Source organism: Panulirus ornatus, chromosome 2, assembly GCF_036320965.1.
Source record: "Panulirus ornatus isolate Po-2019 chromosome 2, ASM3632096v1, whole genome shotgun sequence".
Lineage (NCBI taxonomy): Eukaryota > Metazoa > Arthropoda > Malacostraca > Decapoda > Palinuridae > Panulirus > Panulirus ornatus.
This window is the reverse complement of record NC_092225.1, coordinates 26,189,304-26,197,928: the sequence shown is the minus strand read 5'-3', so window position 1 is coordinate 26,197,928 and position 8,625 is coordinate 26,189,304. Positions and strand designations below refer to the sequence as shown.

General features: G+C 40.8%; 1 non-coding gene and 1 pseudogene across 1 annotated transcript; one reads left to right on the top strand and one right to left on the bottom strand.

Annotated features, from left to right (window-relative positions):
* Positions 1–5,583: 5,583 nt before the first annotated feature.
* LOC139759165 (U6 spliceosomal RNA) lies at positions 5,584–5,690 on the bottom strand. Its single transcript, XR_011715006.1, has one exon. It is a non-coding gene; the product is annotated as a U6 spliceosomal RNA (small nuclear RNA).
* An 890-nt stretch (positions 5,691–6,580) lies between these two features.
* Positions 6,581–6,652, top strand: LOC139759184 (U6 spliceosomal RNA; annotated as a pseudogene).
* The last annotated feature ends 1,973 nt before the right edge of the window (positions 6,653–8,625 follow it).

The following is an 8,625-nucleotide window of genomic DNA, read 5'->3' as shown; positions in this document are numbered from 1 at the left end:
ATAGATTCCAAATTTCGTACGTTAAGTCTCTTCTGATTCTTGAAGAAATTCCAGTGTGAGAGATGACCGGGGTTTTCAGAGCAAAATCTATTGTGAATAACTTCATTAACGAATAACATACATGTAAAATATTTCACTCCATTGCCCTAACTGATTACCGTCGAAAATAAAAACTATTTCTAATCAAACTTTATGACGCTGATTGTAGCAAGTCATAGTTATATTACCTTACGAATAAATCACCTTCGTGTTCTTGGATATGATACATGTAACATTAATCCAGAGAAAAGAGAATTAAGAAAGTTTGTTCTTGAGTTTTGTTCATTTCCAGCGTATTACGTTTAAATTCAAACTTACAGTAAATATAAAATCATGATCGTGTTCATTTCTAAGGTGCCATTTTGAAACTGAAAAGGACCAAGTCCGCCTGTGTTGGCAAGGCTACTACGGGCCACCCACTCACGGGCGCGATCCCACTACTGCTCGACACGGGTGCTTTTGGCTGCTGGGTTTCCCCCCTGGCCCGGTTCACACCTCCTTAGACAACCTGGCCACCCTTAGCTCCCTAGTGGTGGCCATATTGATGCCGAGCTTAGTGCGGACGTCCATTCAACATGAGGAATCCCGCAGCAGTGCTCCTTACCTCAAGCCATCCGTTGGCCCAGGCCTCCGAGTCGCCGGATTACAGGGTCGCGCCACCAACCCCAGCCGATGGTTCATGTCTCAAACATGATAGTTAACTTGCTCTCCTAACTTCAGTGACGTAATTTTGAGCAGTTTCTTCTCTAGAATGAAAAAAGAAAACACTGCCACCAACAAGACAAGTGACACAGTGTAGGACTTTACTGATGCACTTCCCACATCACGGTGGAACTGACTGGTCAAGAATATTCTTAGATGTTCAGGACTCCAGCATAGAATCAAGACATTGCCACTGTTTCTCTCGTCTGTATGAAGATATATAATCTTTTCTTCAAATCTAGAACGACTCCCTATTTTTTACGGTAAGTTGAATCAATGGTTGACTCAATACATGAATATTGGTACATATATCAGTTGAAACAGAACCCAAGTACCAGAACAAAAGGTAAACAGCTTCTCGTGTTCCAGCTTAACATATTTCATGGTTCAATCACAAGGTACATAGTTGAGTATTTCATTTTGAAAAGGGACTCAAAAAGGATAGAGTTACAGCGTAAACATCAATTCTCTACTCCTTGCAAAAGTCACAACGTAATTTCTAAGGACAATAATCATTGGGCCTGAAAGGATCATAAACTTCCTTAGGAAATGACTCTCAAATTACAGTTCTGTTTCCGAAAATTGGATACCTTCTTCCTTTGGTTCAGACCAACAGCTTGGACCTGATATATTCTAGTAAAGATCTTTTAGAAGTATGAACAGCAGGTAACACAGCATGGCACTCCTCTCTCTATTCCAGACGTGGGACGTGCCCTTCTGGAGCCAGGGCGTCATGGAAACATTTGGAACAGTACAAGTGCTTTACTTCTCACAAATTTCGCGAGAACCAGATAATGAAGGTGGAACGTTACGCTAGAGTGTTTGGCTGGCACCATTTTCTGAAGAATAGATTCCAAATTTCGTACGTTAAGTCTCTTCTGATTCTTGAAGAAATTCCAGTGTGAGAGATGACCGGGGTTTTCAAAGCAAAATCTATTGTGAATAACTTCATTAACGAATAACATACATGTAAAATATTTCACTCCATTGCCCTAACTGATTACCGTCGAAAATAAAAACTATTTCTAATCAAACTTTATGACGCTGATTGTAGCAAGTCATAGTTATATTACCTTACGAATAAATCACCTTCGTGTTCTTGGATATGATACATGTAACATTAATCCAGAGAAAAGAGAATTAAGAAAGTTTGTTCTTGAGTTTTGTTCATTTCCAGTGTATTACGTTTAAATCTAAACTTACAATAAACATAAAATCATGATCTTGTTCATTTCTAAGGTGCCATTTTGAAACTCAAAAGGACCAAGTCCGCCTGTGTTGGCAAGGCTGCTACGGGCCACCCACTCACGGGCGCGATCCCACTACTGCTCGACACGGGTGCTTTTGGCTGCTGGGTTTCCCCCCTGGCCCGGTTCACACCTCCTTAGACAACCTGGCCACCCTTAGCTCCCTAGTGGTGGCCATATTGATGCCGAGCTTAGTGCGGACGTCCATTCAACATGAGGAATCCCGCAGCAGTGCTCCTTACCTCAAGCCATCCGTTGGCCCAGGCCTCCGAGTCGCCGGATTACAGGGTCGCGCCACCAACCCCAGCCGATGGTTCATGTCTCAAACATGATAGTTAACTTGCTCTCCTAACTTCAGTGACGTAATTTTGAGCAATTTCTTCTCTAGAATGAAAAAAGAAAACACTGCCACCAACAAGACAAGTGACACAGTGTAGGACTTTACTGATACACTTCCCACATCACGGTGGAACTGACTGGTCAAGAATATTCTTAGATGTTCAGGACTCCAGCATAGAATGAAGACATTGCCACTGTTTCTCTCGTCTGCATAAAGCTATATAATCTTTTCTTCAAATCTAGAACGACTCCCTATTTTTTATGGTAAGTTGAATCAATGGTTGACTCAATACATGAATAGTGGTACATATATCAGTTGAAACAGAACCCAAGTACCAGAACGAAAGGTAAACAGCTTCTCGTGTTCCAGCTTAACATATTTCATGGTTCAATCACAAGGTACATAGTTGAGTATTTCATTTTGAAAAGGGACTCGAAAAGGATAGAGTTATCGAGTAAACATCAATTCTCTACTCTTGCAAAAGTCACAACGTAATTTCTAAGGACAATAATCATTGGGCCTGAAAGGATCATACACTTCCTTAGAAAATGACTCTCAAATTACAGTTCTGTTTCCGAAAATTGGATACCTTCTTCCTTTGGTTCAGACCAACAGCTTGGACCTGATATATTCTAGTAAAGATCTTTTAGAAGTATGAACAGCAGGTAACACAGCATGGCACTCCTCTCTCTATTCCAGACGTGGGACGTGCCCTTCTGGAGCCAGGGCGTCATGGAAACATTTGGAACAGTACAAGTGCTTTACTTCTCACAGATCTCGCGAGAACCAGATAATGAAGGTGGAACGTTACACTATAGTGTTTGGATGGCATCATTTCCTGAAGAATTGATTCCAAATTTCGTACGTTAAGTCTCTTCTGATTCTTGAAGAAATTCCAGTGTGAGAGATGACTTGGGTTTTCAGAGCACAATCTATTGTGAAAACTTCATTAACGAATAACATACATGTAAAATATTTCACTCCATTGCCCTAACTGCTATGTGAAAAATCTCCAGTTAGAAATATGTAGGTATTAAAGAAAGATATAGGGTGAATGAAGTCAAAATCAACGGACATACCGTCGAAAATAAAAACTTTCTAATCAAACTTTATGACGCTGATTGTAGCAAGTCATAGTTATATTACCTAACGAATAAATCACATTCGTGTTCTTGGATATGATACATGTAACATTAATCCAGAGAAAAGAGAATTAAGAAAGTTTGTTCTTGAGTTTTGTTCATTTCCAGCGTATTACGTTTAAATTCAAACTTACAGTAAATATAAAATCATGATCGTGTTCATTTCTAAGGTGCCATTTTGAAACTGAAAAGGACCAAGTCCGCCTGTGTTGGCAAGGCTACTACGGGCCACCCACTCACGGGCGCGATCCCACTACTGCTCGACACGGGTGCTTTTGGCTGCTGGGTTTCCCCCCTGGCCCGGTTCACACCTCCTTAGACAACCTGGCCACCCTTAGCTCCCTAGTGGTGGCCATATTGATGCCGAGCTTAGTGCGGACGTCCATTCAACATGAGGAATCCCGCAGCAGTGCTCCTTACCTCAAGCCATCCGTTGGCCCAGGCCTCCGAGTCGCCGGATTACAGGGTCGCGCCACCAACCCCAGCCGATGGTAACCGTTTCAGATATAAAATTAAAGATCAAATAGCCAATTGTCATCTTAATCAGTTTCTGACAGGTGTACTTTATCGCATATTCAAGGGAAGACAGTACAAGTATACAGATATGTGGCAGTTTATTCATATGGGCTTGCAAAATATACTTAAGACATGCAATACAATGCTATATATGATAGCCATAACGGCTTACGAACACGGAATGTTTGCGTAGCCGGGTGTCGCGGTTAAATAACAAATAACTTTCGATGCCACGGTATATAGCACTGAAGATGGAATTGTATTTTAGTTCTCCATCGAAACTATATAACTTCGCGAAGTGCCAGCTTATGTTCCAGGTGCATTATGCCATTCGGTGTGATAACAGAAATACCTGCGGTGGACCAATTTGTTAGTATGTGTATCTTGTAAAACATACATCTCAACTTCAACATGAATATCACATATCTTTCCTTTATCATGAAAAATACTGAATAAAAAGAGAGCAGTGTATTTGGGAAACTAATTTTGTTTATGTAAAAGTAGGTGTAATGTACTTGTCAACAGAAGTATCAAGAGAATCTATAGAAACCTTTAACACTCAAGACTTATCTTAATGTTTGGGACAGTAATGTAATAGTTACATACAAGTAACCCTCAAGAAAACGGAATGCCGACATAGTGCCGGATATCAACAAGCAGACGAGACAGCAAACAGCCATACAACTCACAACAGAAGACCACTATAATGTTTACATATTTCAACGTCTGAAGTTTAGAGTGATGGTAGATTTCTATATTCAGATACAGAAGTATGGAGGAAAAGGACTACCAAGTCCGCTCAAGTAAAATAACATCGAATAATTTGTCAATTGATTATACTTACCTATAAGGCCTGATCCATCTATAGAAAGCACCTTATACTCTATTTCCAGCATGTTTCATGAGCTCAGTATCAGCTATGGAGCTCGATGACTCTAAATTCATGGCAGAGTCTTCTCAGTAAAGCTTCATCTGTAATCTCTACAATGCATTTTACTCACAGTCACAACGGCGCTTCCAATTTAACAACTACATCCGTCCACCCTGGTGAAGGAGGCCTACAGGTCGGTAAGCCTTCAGAGAAGACGGGGATGTTCCTCTTGGCTCACAGTTTAGCGTGATGGAAAGAGGGAACATATAGCAAAAAGTAGTAAGCGAGTACCAAAAACTATCGACTGCAGGTAAAAAAAAAAACTTTCGACAACAGATAACAAAAGCTATCGACCTATAAACAACATAAATGTTACAAACTACAAACTATTTGTAATGATTTCCTGATGTTTTTTTAAAGTGGTTCAACAACACTGCAACCAATCTTTTCATTCTCATCCAGTTATTCTTTTGTTTTACTGTCACATAAAAACTGTGCTTTATATATGTATTTTAAACTATGAATCTTATGGCACAGGAACGGCTAAAAACACGTCCTAAAAATTCCAAATCAATGAAGAAAAAAAAAAAAGTTTTTCTTTGCAGAAGCGAACCCCGGACATTGATCATGTCCAGGTATTTTGATTCTTTTTATCATCCAGTGATGCGGTCATTCAACTTATTCGAGTCGAGGTACAATATATTAAATAAGGTCATAAATGCGGCTCAAAATGTGGAACGCTTCACGATTTTGCGTGTCATCCTTGCGCAGGGGCCATGCTAATCTTCTCTGTATCGTTCCAATTTTAGTATATGTACTGCCGAAGCAAGTACATGAGGGACGGGTGTCGTAGAGGGAGGGATGTTTCGTGCAGCGTACCGCAGTTGATACTGGTGTGTATAATTGTGAATATATATACGTCGAAATATATTTCAAGGTGTATGTTTCTATACTACATGTATGGTAATGAAATAGAAATAAGATTAGCAAGAGAATATAATTGTTCTCATGTGCTTAAGAAATACGACTAAAATGTTGTCACTGTATGTGTTATAATGAAATTATGTTTTTTCTTTCATATATAACATTGTATCACAAACATTTCCAGAATTTCGTGTAACTTGTAGGTTCGTAGATGATAAGAGAAGAATGCAAAAATGTTTTCTAAAGTGGACTGAAAAATCACAAAAGGACCAAGTCCGCCTGTATTGGCAAGGCTACTACGGGCCACCCACTCACAGGCGCGATCCCACTACTGCTCGACACGGGTGCTTTTGGCTGCTGGGTTTCCCCCCTGGCCCGGTTCACACCTCCTTAGACAACCTGGCCACCCTTAGCTCCCTAGGGGTGGCCATATTGATGCCGAGCTTAGTGCGGACGTCCATTCAACATGAGGAATCCCGCAGCAGTGCTCCTTACCTCAAGCCATCCGTTGGCCCAGGCCTCCGAGTCGCCGGATTACAGGGTCGCGCCACCAACCCCAGCCGACGGTACATGTTTCGGATATAATAAAGTAATAACACTTACAACGATACGTATATGAGGTGGGAAACTAATGCAATGAAAACATAGGTGGGTTCTGATGCACGATAGTTGGAGAGACAAGGTATAGTGATCAATAAATGAAAGCGAGTCTGATCTAACATGAAAAGTAGAAATATTTCGGACCGCAGGCAATACAGCAGCACGAAACATCCCTCCCTCTACGACACCCTCACCTCATGTACTTGCTTCGGCAGTACATATACTAAAATTGGAACGATACAGAGAAGATTAGCATGGCCCCTGCGCAAGGTTAAGAGAAAAGGAAGTGTCGCTCGCCAACACCCAAACGTCAGAGATTCAATGCTGCCAATCCCTTTTCATTTTTCCTATTCATTTCAAGTTTGTTCTTTAGGTAGTTAGCTGATGGATTTTTTTTTTTTTTTTTTGGGGGGGGGGGGCATTCGACCATCAGGGCCAGAAATAAAACCTTACCGTCTTTAGATATTAAATCTAAGACCACAGGAACTGTTGCTATGTATAAGGACCATGTATGAATATTTGTGAGACTTGTTTTACTAAGAATGCTCTTACAAAAACGTATGACAGTTCTATATACATATCATAGTATTCCGGAAAACAGTTTGTAAATAGAGGCTTTAACCTTAATTACTTTCCTTTCTTTCCATCAGACATTCGAAAATAACTCCTTTAAATTCTAACGTTGGGAAGACCTTCTTAACACTGTCAAACCTTCTAGACAAATTCAGGCGTGTTGTGCATTCATGTAATTCCAAACACGACATTACCTTTGCTTCTAAAATGTTATTCTTCATGCTTCTGCAAGAGCGGTAAACACGTTTTCTCTGAATAGGTACCAGTCCCTGAACTCTCTCTCTCTCTCTCTCCATGGGAGACAGCAGCATTTCCAGGGAGTGCGAGGAATCGTATGAGTCAGTGGTGGCTCTGACGGACTTAAAGATGCTGTTTAGTTTATCTCAAAAGTTTTATCTAACAGGAATTCTGTCATGAAGTCTGGGAGTTCATCAGATTTGTAGAAAATACTTCCCACGTATTCCCCGCGTGTCGTAGAAGGCGACTAAATGGAGAAGCGGGGGGCTGGAAATCCTCCCCTCTCGTTTTTTTTTTTTTTTTTAATTTTCCAAAAGAAGGAACAGAGAAGGGGGCCAGGTGAGGATATTCCCTCAGGCCCAGTCCTCTGTTCTTAACGCTACCTCGCTAACGCGGGAAATGGCGAATAGTATGAATATATATATATATATATATATATATATATATATATATATATATATATATATATATATATATGTGTGTGTGTGTGTGTGTGTGTGTGTGTGTGTGTGTGTGTGTGTGTGTGTGTGTGTGTGTGTGTGTGTGTGTGTGTGTGTATGGAAGAGGAAATATCACCGATTTGTAGATCCTTAGGATTAGAGTTTTATCAAAAGTTAACACTTTATATTTGCGTTTGAAACAACGACCATCGGCTGGGGTTGGTGGCGCGACCCTGTAATCCGGCGACTCGGAGGCCTGGGCCAACGGATGGCTTGAGGTAAGGAGCACTGCTGCGGGATTCCTCATGTTGAATGGACGTCCGCACTAAGCTCGGCATCAATATGGCCACCACTAGGGAGCTAAGGGTGGCCAGGTTGTCTAAGGAGGTGTGAACCGGGCCAGGGGGGAAACCCAGCAGCCAAAAGCACCCGTGTCGAGCAGTAGTGGGATCGCGCCCGTGAGTGGGTGGCCCGTAGTAGCCTTGCCAACACAGGCGGACTTGGTCCTTTTGAGTTTTCACAATGGCACCTCAGAAATGAGCGACATCACGACAAATATGACTAAAATTTCAATATATATAGATCTATATGCCAGCATGATAATAGGGAAAAATATTACCATAAAATCTAGTTGGAAGATATCTTCTTTTATAAACACAACGATAAACTGCTTTATGCTTGAGGAAATTAATGTTACACCTTTCTTTAATAATCAAGACACATTCAGTACGAAATTTCTTCACGGATGATAAGCAGCAAAGCCGGGAAGTACTGTCTACATACAATATTCATAAATATTGAAGTTATTCAATCGTAATGGCATTTCTTGCAAGAATTTGGAGGAACAATTTAGTTTTCAATACATTCACTTCAATGAATGACTCCATGCAAAAAAACACTTGTAACTTCGGAACCTCAACAGTTGGTTCCTGGTCCGTAAGAAGGGTAGCACTTCTATCATTCTTACTTTTCCCATCACGTACTTGCTTAATAG